Genomic DNA, 10,225 nt, shown 5'->3' on the forward strand with positions numbered 1-10,225 from the left:
AGGCTTCCTGGAGGAAATCATCTCAACTCTCTCTAAATATATTTCTGTCTCATCTTCCCCTCCATGTCTGCTCTCACTCTGTCTCATCTCATCTTCCCCTCCATGTCTGCTCTCACTCTGTCTCATCTCATCTTCCCCTCCATGTCTGCTCTCACTCTGTCTCATCTCATCTTCCCCTCCATGTCTGCTCTCACTCTGTCTCATCTCCGTTCTCCTCCCTCTCTCCCTCTCTCTCATCTCATCTTCCCCTCCATGTCTGCTCTCACTCTGTCTCATCTCCGTTCTCCTCCCTCCCTCTCTCTCATCTCATCTTCACCTCCATGTCTGCTCTCACTCTGTCTCATCTCCGTTCTCCTCCCTCCCTCCCTCTCTCTCAACTAGATATTAAACCCACCTCCCYYCCYYYYMAMYWRRWWWTWAAMCCMMYYYCCYCCCTCTCAMCTAGATATTAAACCCACCTCCCCTCTCTCTCTCAACTAGATATTAAAACCACCTCCCCTCTCTCTCATAGAGATATTAAACCCACCTCCCCTCCCTCTCTCTCAACTAGATATTAACCCCACCTCCCTCTCAACTAGATATTAAACCTCCCTCCCTCTCTCTCAACTAGATATTAAACCCACCTCCCCTCCCTCTCAACTAGATATTAAACCCACCTCCCCCCTCTCACCTAGATATTAAACCCACCTCCCTCCCTCTCTCTCAACTCATCCCTCCCTCCCTCCCTCTCTGTCTCACTTAATCTCTGCTCTGTTTTTCATACCTGTCATCTTTTTTTGTAGATCTAGCTTGAGCATTGATGTTTCCAAACACTTTATCCTATCTATAATGACAAATGAAAGATCACCTCGTTTTGCATATTTTAATCAGGCCTACTAATTTCTGTCACCTTCAGGAGGTTTCAGGCAAGGACAAGACAGAGAAGAAGAGTAAGAAGGAATAGAAGAAGAATGGGACGGAGAAGAAGAGAACTCTGGGAGGAGATTGGTCCAGTGATAGCTCAGAGCTAAGCACCATTGGACTGGTATATCTTTGTATTGCTCTTCCGCCCTCCCTCCGTTTACTCTCACCTCATCTCCGCTCTTCCGCCATCCCTCCGTTTACTCTCCCCTCATCTCCGCTCTTCCGCCCTCCCTCCGTTTACTCTCMCCTCATCTCCGCTCTTCCACCCTCCCTCCGTTAACTCTCACCTCTTTCTTTTCCTCTAACGTCTCCTTCCCTCTCTTGTGTTTTCTTTTCTTTTATACCGAACATATACATGTTATCTCTCTTTCCTGCCAAGTGTGAGGCCAAGCCCACAGACAGCAGCCCTACCCCGGTTGAGAACAACCAGGTAACACCCCCATCCACCATCCTCCACAGCACCGGTAAACCGTAAGACAGGATCATCAACTAGATTCATCTGTGGGTTTATTTTGGGGGGGAGCGGATGGTCAGTGCGCCAGAACATAATTTCACATTTTTTGTAGACTGCAAATTGACCACAAGAAGCACAAACAGATATAGTATTGATTAAAACGTAATAATTTCAAAACTTGCTTACATTTGTATACGATCACACAGTTGCGGCCAACTAAATTGGCATCGTTGCACTTCTCTTAAATAATTCCTTATTTCTTCTAAAATGAGTACATTTCTTTTCTAAAACGTTGGATTTCTGCCCTATTTTTATTTTTGTAAACTTGAGTTTACGATTTGAATTGACAAAATGAAGACAAATGGAATGGACACCTGGTTGTTATTGGCACCCCAGAGCTAGTACTTGGTTGCACAGCCTTTGACCAAAATAACTGCAGACAAACACTTCTTGTAGCTACAGTATCAATGAGCTGCATCTTTCAACTTACAATTTGGCCCACTTTTCAGCAGCAAACTGCCTTAACTGCTGTTTTCAGATCTCTCTACAGGTTTTGAGTGTGATTCAAATCTAGACCTCCCTGGCCACTCCAGAACAATCCAGCATGTCTCTTAACCATTCCTGGGTGCTTTTTGATGTGTGTTTGGGGTCGATGTCCTGCTGGAAGACCGATAACCTTCAACAGAGACCCAGTTTTTGGACACTGGGTTCAACATTTGACTACAAAACACCTGATAATCTGTTGATTTCATGATGCCTTGCACACATTCTAGGTCCCCAGTACCAGAGGCACCAAAGCAATATCAAACCTCCCCCATGTTTGATTGTGTTCTTTAAATTGATTGTTTGTTTAGGTCATCAGTAAACACAGTACTGATATGTGTTACCAAAGAGCTTTAATTTTGTTTAATTGGTCCACAGAGCATTTTCCCCAGGATTTAAGTTTGTTTATGTTTGTTTTTGAGAAGTTAAATCAGGCTTCTTTGTGTCTCCTTCAGCAGTGGGGTCTTCCTATGTTAACCAATGACCAAATGAATCGTTCAAAGTAAATAACAATTAATGGGGGAGGTTCGATAACGCTGTCGGGTTGCTTTGCTGGCTTTGGTACAGGGGGCCTTGAATGTGTACAAGACATCATGAAATCAGTAGATTATTAAGGTGTTTAGGAGTGCAATGTTCAACCCAGTGTCCAAAAGCTGTGTCTCTGTTGAATGTCGTGGGTCTTCCAGTAGGACTCCAACCCCAAACGCACATCAAAAGCACCCAGGAATGGTTCCAGAAGAAAGACTGTTCTGGAGTGGCCAGCGAAGAGTCCAGATCTGAATCACATCCAAAACCTATGGCGAGAGCTGAGAGCAGCAATTGGAGGAGGGCACACCTCAAACATTGAAGAATTAAAGTAGTTTGATGCTGAAGTGGGCTAAGTTGCCAGTAGAAAGGTGCAGCAAGCTCATTGATGGCTACAAGAAGCATTTGTTGGCAGTTATCTTGGCAATGGCTGTGCAATTAAGTACTAGCGCCAGGGTGSCAATAACTTTGTATATACACTGCATTGGGAAAGTATTCAGAAAGTAGGGCTCCCGAGTAGCGCAGCGGTCTAAGGCACTGTATCTCAGTGCAAGAGGCATCACTACAGTCCCTGGTTTGAATCCAGGCTGTTTCACATCCGGCTGTGAATGGGAGTCCCATAGGGCAGCGCACAATTGGCCCAGCGTCGTCTAAGTTTGGCCGTGGTATGCCATCATCGTAAACAAGAATTTGATTTGAACTGACTTCTGTAGTTAGATAAAGGTTAAATACATTTTCAGACCCCTTGACTTTTTGCACATTTTGTTACGTTACAAACTTATTCTAAATTTATTAAATACTTTTTCCCTCATCAATCTACACACAATACCCCATAATGACAAAGCGAAAACCGATTTTTAGAAATTTTACCAAAAAATAAATAAATAAAAATAAACACAAATACCTAACTTACAGTGGCTTGCGAAAGTATTCACCCCCTTGGCATTTTTCCTATTTTGTTGCATTACAACCTGGAATTAAAATAGATTTTTGGGTGGTTTGTAACATTTGATTTACACAACATGCCTACCACTTTGAGATGCAAAATATTTTTTGTGGTGAAACAAACAAGAAATAAGACAAAAAAACAGAAAACTTGAGTGTGCATAACTGTTCACCCCCCAAAGTCAATACTTTGTAGAGCCACCTTTTGCAGTAATTACAGMTGCAAGTCTCTTGGGGTATGTCTCTATAAGCTTGGCACATCTAGCCACTGGGATTTTTGCCCATTCTTCAAGGCAAAACTGCTCCAGCTCCTTCAAGAAGTATGGGTTCTGCTGGTGTACAGCAATCTTTAAGTCGTACCACAGATTCTCAATTGGATTGAGGTCTGGGCTTTGACTAGGCCATTCCAAGACATTTAAATATTTCCCCTTAAACCACTCAAGTGTTCCTTTGGCAGTATGCTTAGGGTCATTATTCTGCTGGAAGGTGAACCTCCGTCCCAGTCTCAAATCTCTGGAAGACTGCAACAGGTTTCCCTCAAGAATTTCCCTGTATTTAGCTCCATCCATCATTCCTTAAATTCTGACCAGTTTCCCAGTCCCTGCCAGTGAAAAACATCCCCACAGCATGATGCTGCCACCACCGTGCTTCACTGTGGGGATGGTGTTCTCGGGCTGATGGGAGATGTTGGGTTTGCGCCAGACATAGCATTTTCCTTGATGGCCAAAAAGCTCAATTTTWGTTTCATCTGACCAGAGTACCTTCTTCCATATGTCTGGGGAGTCACCCACATGCCTTTTGGCGAACACCAAACGTGTTTTCTTTTTCTTTTCTTTAAGCAAGGGCATTTTTCTCGCCACTMTTCTGTAAAGCCCAGCTCTGTGGAGTGTACRGCTTAAAGTTGTCCTATGGACAGATAATCCAATCTCCGCTGTGGAGATTGGATGCCTCACTGATTAATGATACCTCTCTTATTAATGCCCTCATTGCCTGGTCCGTGAGTATTGGTGGGCGGCCTTCTCTTGGCAGGTTTGTTGTGGTGCCATATTCTTTCCATTTTTTATAATGGTTTTAATGGGGCTCCGTGGGATGTTCAAAGTTTCTGATATTTTTTTATAACTCAAACCTKATCTGTGCTTCTCCACAACTTTGTCCCTGAACTGTTTGGAGAGCTCCTTGGTCTTCATGCTGCTGCTTGCTTGGTGGTGCCCCTTGCTTGGTGGTGTTGCAGACTCTGGGGCCTTTCAGAACAGGTGTATATATACTGAGATTATGTGACACTTAGATTGCACACAGGTAGACTTTTTTATTTAACTAATTATGTAACTTCTGAGGGTAATTGGTTGCACCAGATCTTATTTAGGGGCTTCATAGCAAAGAGGGTGAATACATATGCATGCACCACTTTTCAGGTTTTTAATTTTCTATAATTCTTTTTAACAAGTTATTTTTTAAATTTCACTTCACCAATTTGGAATATTTTGTGTATACCCATTACATGAAATCCAAATAAAAATCTATTTAAAGTACAGTTTGTAATGCAACAAAATAGGAAAAGCACCAAGGGGGATGAATACTTTTGCAAGGCACTGTACATAAGTAGTCTCCAAATTCAGCTGAGGTGCATCCTGTTTCCATCGATCATCCCTGAGATGTTTCTACAACTTGATTGGAGTCCACCTGTTGTAGATTATATTGATTGGACATGATTTGGAAAGGCACACACCTGTCTATATAAGGTCCCACAGTTGGCAATGCATGTCAGAGCAAAAACCAAGCCATGAAGTTGAAGGACTTTTCCATAGAGCTCCGAGACAGGATTGTGTCGAGACACAGATCTGGGGAAGGGTACCAAACTGCAGCATTGAAGGTCCCCAAGTACACAGTGACCTCCATCATTCTTAAATGGAAGATGTTTGGAACCACCAAGATTCTTCCTAGAACCTGATGGTCACTCTGACATAGATCCAGAGTTCCTCTGTGGAGATGGGAGAACCTTCCAGAAGGACAACCATCTCTGCAGCACTCCAACAATCAGGCCTTAATGGTAGTAAAGTGGCTGGACGGAAGCAACTCCTCAGTAAAAGGCACATGACAGCCCGCTTGGAGTTTGCCACAAGGCACCTAAAGACTCTCAGACATAAGAAACAAGCTTCTCTGTTCTGTTAAAACCAAGATTGAACGTCTTGGGAAAACCTGGCACCATCCTTATGGTGAAACATGGCRGTGGCAGCATCATGCTGTGGGGATGTTTTTCAGCGGAAGGTACTGGGAGACTAGTCAGGATYGAGGGAAAGATGAACGGCGCAAAGGACAGAGAGATCCTTGATGAAAACCTGCTCCAGAGCACTCAGGACCTCTGCAGCTAAGGTTCACCTTCCAACATGACAATGACTTTAAGCACACAGCCAAGACAACACAGGAGTGGCTTGGGAACTGAATGTCCTTGAGTGGCCCAGCCAGAGCCCGGACTTGAACCCGATCTAACGTATCTGGAGAGACCTGAAAATAGCTTTCCAGCGACGCTCCCCATCCAATTTGACAGAGCTTGAGAGGATCTGCAGAGAAGAATGGGAGAAACTCCCCAAATACAGGTGTGCCAGGCTTGTAGCGTCATACCCAAGAAGACTTGAGGCTGTAATCGCTGCCAAAGGTGCTTCAACAAAGTACTGATAAAGGGTCTGAATACTTATGTAAATGTGATATTTCAGGTTTTTATTTGAGGAGCCAGGCACAGCCCATCAGAATGATTTTTTTCTCAACAAAAAGGCTTTTATTACAGACAGAAATACAAATCAGCACCCCAACCCCCCACCCCTTCTCAGACGATCCTGCAGGTGAAGAAGCCGCATGTGGAGGTTCTGCGCTGGCGTGGTTACATGTGGTCTGCGGTCCAGAGGCTGGTTTGACGTAAAACCAAATTCTCTAAAACAATGTTGGAGGCGGCTTATGGTAGAGAAATTAAAATGAAATTATCTCGCAGCAGCTCTGTTGGRCACTCCTGCAGTCATCATGCCAATTGCATGCTCCCTCAAAAYTTTAGACATCTGTGGCATTGTGTTGTGTGACATTTTAGAGTGGCCTTTTATTGTCCCTAGCACAAGGTGTACCTGTGTAATGATAATGCTGTTTAATCAGCTTCTTGATATGCCACACCTGTCAGGTGGATGGATTATCTTGGGAAAGGAAAAATGTTCACTAACAGGGATTTAAACATATTTGTGCACACAATTTGAGATAAATAAGGTTTTTGTGCATATGGAAAAATTCTGGGATATTTTATTTCAGCTCATGAAACATGGGACCAGCACTTTATATGTTGCATTTATATTTGTATTTGTTTGAGAGAGCGAGATAAATAAATATAAAGAACATCATTCCTAATATTGAGTTGCACCCTCGTTTGCACGTAGAACAGCCTTTAAGCGTCACGGCATAGATTCTACAAGGTGTCAAAATCTTTCCACAGGGTGTATACTGTATTTTACTCTGAAAAGTTGGGGGGACAAAATCACCTGTGGGCCAAATGCCCTAAGAGAACAAGCAGCTGTGCAATTTAGTCAAGATGGGGTTGACCGGAAGGGTTCTCCACGCTTGGTTTATAAAGTGGTGTGTGGTGTTCTTATTGTCTCGTCTATGAAAGGTACATTTTTTTCTCTCCAAATCAAATGGTATTAATCAGGTACACATTTTCCAGCAGGTATAAAAGGTGCAGCGACATTATTGTAGAGCGGGTGTGTTTCTAGGACATTGGATCAATAGAGCCCCACTCTTCATTAGGTCTGAACGACGCACAGCCTGTGTCAACATCGCCAAACACGGATCAATAACCAGGCTTTTCAGGTTTCTGTCCAGGATGGTGGTGATGATGTGTAAGGCAGGGGGAGGCCCGGAGGGGTGCTCTGCCCTCCTTTGGATTTTGGCATTGAACAACTTTTCTGCAATCTAGAGACAAATAAAACTGTTACATGGTGGCACAGTGGCTGTCTTACATTCTAGTGCTGTCACACACCTTCCCTTATTAGATGTAGCCTCCCGTGTGTGTTTTTGTCTGTCTGTGTGTAGAGAGAGAGAGAGAGAGAGAGAGAGAAAGAGTGTTTGTATTTGAAAATGGAGAGACTGTTAGAATCCTAGACTCTGGCTTGATAGTCATATTAGCATTGATAGTCAATTAGCATTTTTTTGTGTTGTACCATTTATATTAGCCTACATGTACGTTATGATTTGATGTTCTATATTGATTTCTTTATTGATTGGTTTGATGTTATTGTCAGGCAACATGTGTTTTGTCAGTTGCTCTCTCTCTATCCCTGTCTCCTTCCATCCATCCGCTAGAGAGATGAGTCGATGACATTTGACTTCTTGACAATGAGAACAACGTCAACACCAGAGAAGAGGGCTGAGAAAGAAGGTTTGAAAGAGGGGGAGAAAGAGAAGGCCCGGGTCATCCAGCAGGTGTGTGTGTGTGCTGGCTATGTTTAAATAGAAGGGTGCTGGAAGTCGATTGCCTCCCATCACCTCTTCGGTTGGTTACCTGGGCAACCAAAAGTGCCAAACTGAGCAGGGACAAGAGACTTGACAAAGCTTTGTGTACGTGAGTGTACGTGTGTGTACGTGTGTGTATGTGTGTACGTGTGTGTGCGTGTGTGCGTGCGCGAGTGCGCGTGTGTGTAACTCTAGGCTGGTCTTCACAAGCTGGAGTTGAACCTGTTCTGGAAGAGCGGGGGGAGTGACATGCCCCCAGAATAGAAGGCCAGTAATGTGATTTAAAAAGGTCAATCAAACCACCTGCTCAACTTCATACTACATCATCAACCTTCTCTGCTCTGACACTTATTCCTGAAGTTTAGTCATCAAACCCATGTACACAACTCTCTATATCATCCCAGTCGTCGGTCCACACTCCACCCTCCCCCGGCCTCTCCGTCTGTGCTAGGACTCCCCCTCCCCTCTGTCTGTGCTAGGACTCCCCCTGCCTCTCTGTCTGTGCTAGGACTCCCCCTGCCCCTCTGTCTGTGCTAGGGACTCCCCCTCCCCTCTGTCTGTTGCTAGGACTCCGCCTCCCCTCTGTCTGTGCTAGGACTCCCCGCCCTCTGTCTGTGCTAGGACTCCCCCTCCCTCTGTCTGTGCTAGACTCCCCCCCCTCCGGTCTGTGCGTAGGACTCCCCTTCCCCTCTGTCTTGCTAGGACTCCCCCTCCCCTCTGTCTGTGCTAGGACTTCCCCTCTCCCCTCCGTCTTTGCTAGGACTCCCCCCCCTCCGTCTGTGCTAGGACCCCCTCCCTCACGTCTGTGCTAGGACTCCCCTCCCCTCCGTCTGTGCTAGGACTCCCCTCCCCTCCGTCTGTGCTAGGACTCCCCCTCCCCTCGCGTCTGTGCTAGGACTCCTCCCTCCCCTCCGTCTGTGCTAGGACTCCCCCTCCCTCCGTCTGTGCTAGGACTCCCCTCCCTCCGTCTTGTGCTAGGAACTCCCCCCCCCTCCGTCTGTGCTAGGACTCCCCCTCCCCTCCGTCTGTGCTAGGACTCCCCTCCCCTCCGTCTGTGCTAGGACTCCCCCTCCCCTCCGTCTGTGCTAGGACTCCCCCTCCCCTCTGTTCTGTGCTAGGACTCCCCCTCCCCTCTGTCTGTGCTAGGACTCCCCTCCCCTCTGTCTGTGCTAGGACTCCCCCTCCCCTCTGTCTGTGCTAGGACTCCCCCTCCCCTCCGTCTGTGCTAGGACTCCCCCCCCCCTCCGTCTTGCTAGGACTTACCCCCCCCTCCGTCTGTGCTAGGACTCCCCCTCCCTCCGTCTGTGCTAGGACTCCCCCTCCCCTCCGTCTGTTGCTAGGACTCCCCTCCCCTCCGTCTGTGCTAGGACTCCCCCTCCCCTCCGTCTGTGCAGGGACTCCCCCTCCCCTCCGTCTGTGCTAGGACTCCCCCTCCCTCCGTCTTGCTAGGACTCCCCCTCCCCCTCGCTCCCCCTCTCCGTCTGTGCTAGACTCCCCCTCCCCTCCGGTCTGTTGCTAGGACTCCCCCTCGTCTGTGCTAGGACTCCCCCTCCCCTCCGTCTGTGCTAAGGACTCCCCCTCCCCTCCGTCTGTGCTAGGACTCCCCCTCCCTCCGTCTTGCTAGGACCTCCCCCTCCCCTCCGTCTGTGCTAGGACTCCCCTCCCCTCCGTCTGTGCTAGGACTCCCCCTCCCCTCCGTCTGTGCTAGGACTCCCCCTCCCCTCCGATCTGTGCTAGGACTCCCCCTCCCCTCTATCCTGTGCTAGGACTCCCGCCTCCCCTCTGTCTGTGCTAAGACTCCCCCTCTGTCTGGTGCTAGGACCCCCCTCCCCTCTATCTGTGCTAGGACTCCCCCCTCTATACTGTGCTAGGACTCCCCCTCTATCTGTGCTAGGACTCCCCCTCTATCTGTTGCTATGACTCCCTCCCCACTATCTGTGCTAGGACTCCCCCTCCCCTCTATCTGTGCTAGGACTCCCCCTCCCCACTATCTGTGCTATGACTCCCCCTCCCCACTATCTGTTGCTATGACTCCCCCTCCCACTATCTGTGCTAGGACTCCCCTCCCCCATCTGTGCTAGGACTCCCCCTCCCCACTATCTTGCTAGGACTCCCCCTCCCCACTATCTGTGCTAGGACTCCCCTCCCACATCTGTGCTGGACTCCCCTTCTATCTGTGCTAGGACTCCCCTCGATCTGTGCTAGACTCCCCCCTCTATCTGTTGGCTTAGACTCCCCCCCCCTCGATCTTTGCTATGACTCCCCCCCCCTCTATCTTTGCTATGACTCCCCCTCCCCTCTATCTTTGCTATGACTCCCCCCTCTATCTTTGCTATGACTCCCCCTCCCCTCTATCTGTGCTAGGACTCC

At 47.5% G+C, this 10,225-nt stretch overlaps 1 long non-coding RNA gene across 1 annotated transcript; it reads left to right on the forward strand.

Annotated features, from left to right (window-relative positions):
- Positions 1-1,271: 1,271 nt before the first annotated feature.
- Positions 1,272-8,144, forward strand: LOC139023790 (uncharacterized). The gene is made up of 3 exons (XR_011474950.1): positions 1,272-1,333; positions 7,706-7,825; positions 8,051-8,144. It is a non-coding gene; the product is annotated as an uncharacterized lncRNA (long non-coding RNA).
- Positions 8,145-10,225: the final 2,081 nt, after the last annotated feature.

This window comes from Salvelinus sp. IW2-2015, linkage group LG36 (assembly GCF_002910315.2).
Source record: "Salvelinus sp. IW2-2015 linkage group LG36, ASM291031v2, whole genome shotgun sequence".
In the NCBI taxonomy this organism is placed as follows: domain Eukaryota; kingdom Metazoa; phylum Chordata; class Actinopteri; order Salmoniformes; family Salmonidae; genus Salvelinus; species Salvelinus sp. IW2-2015.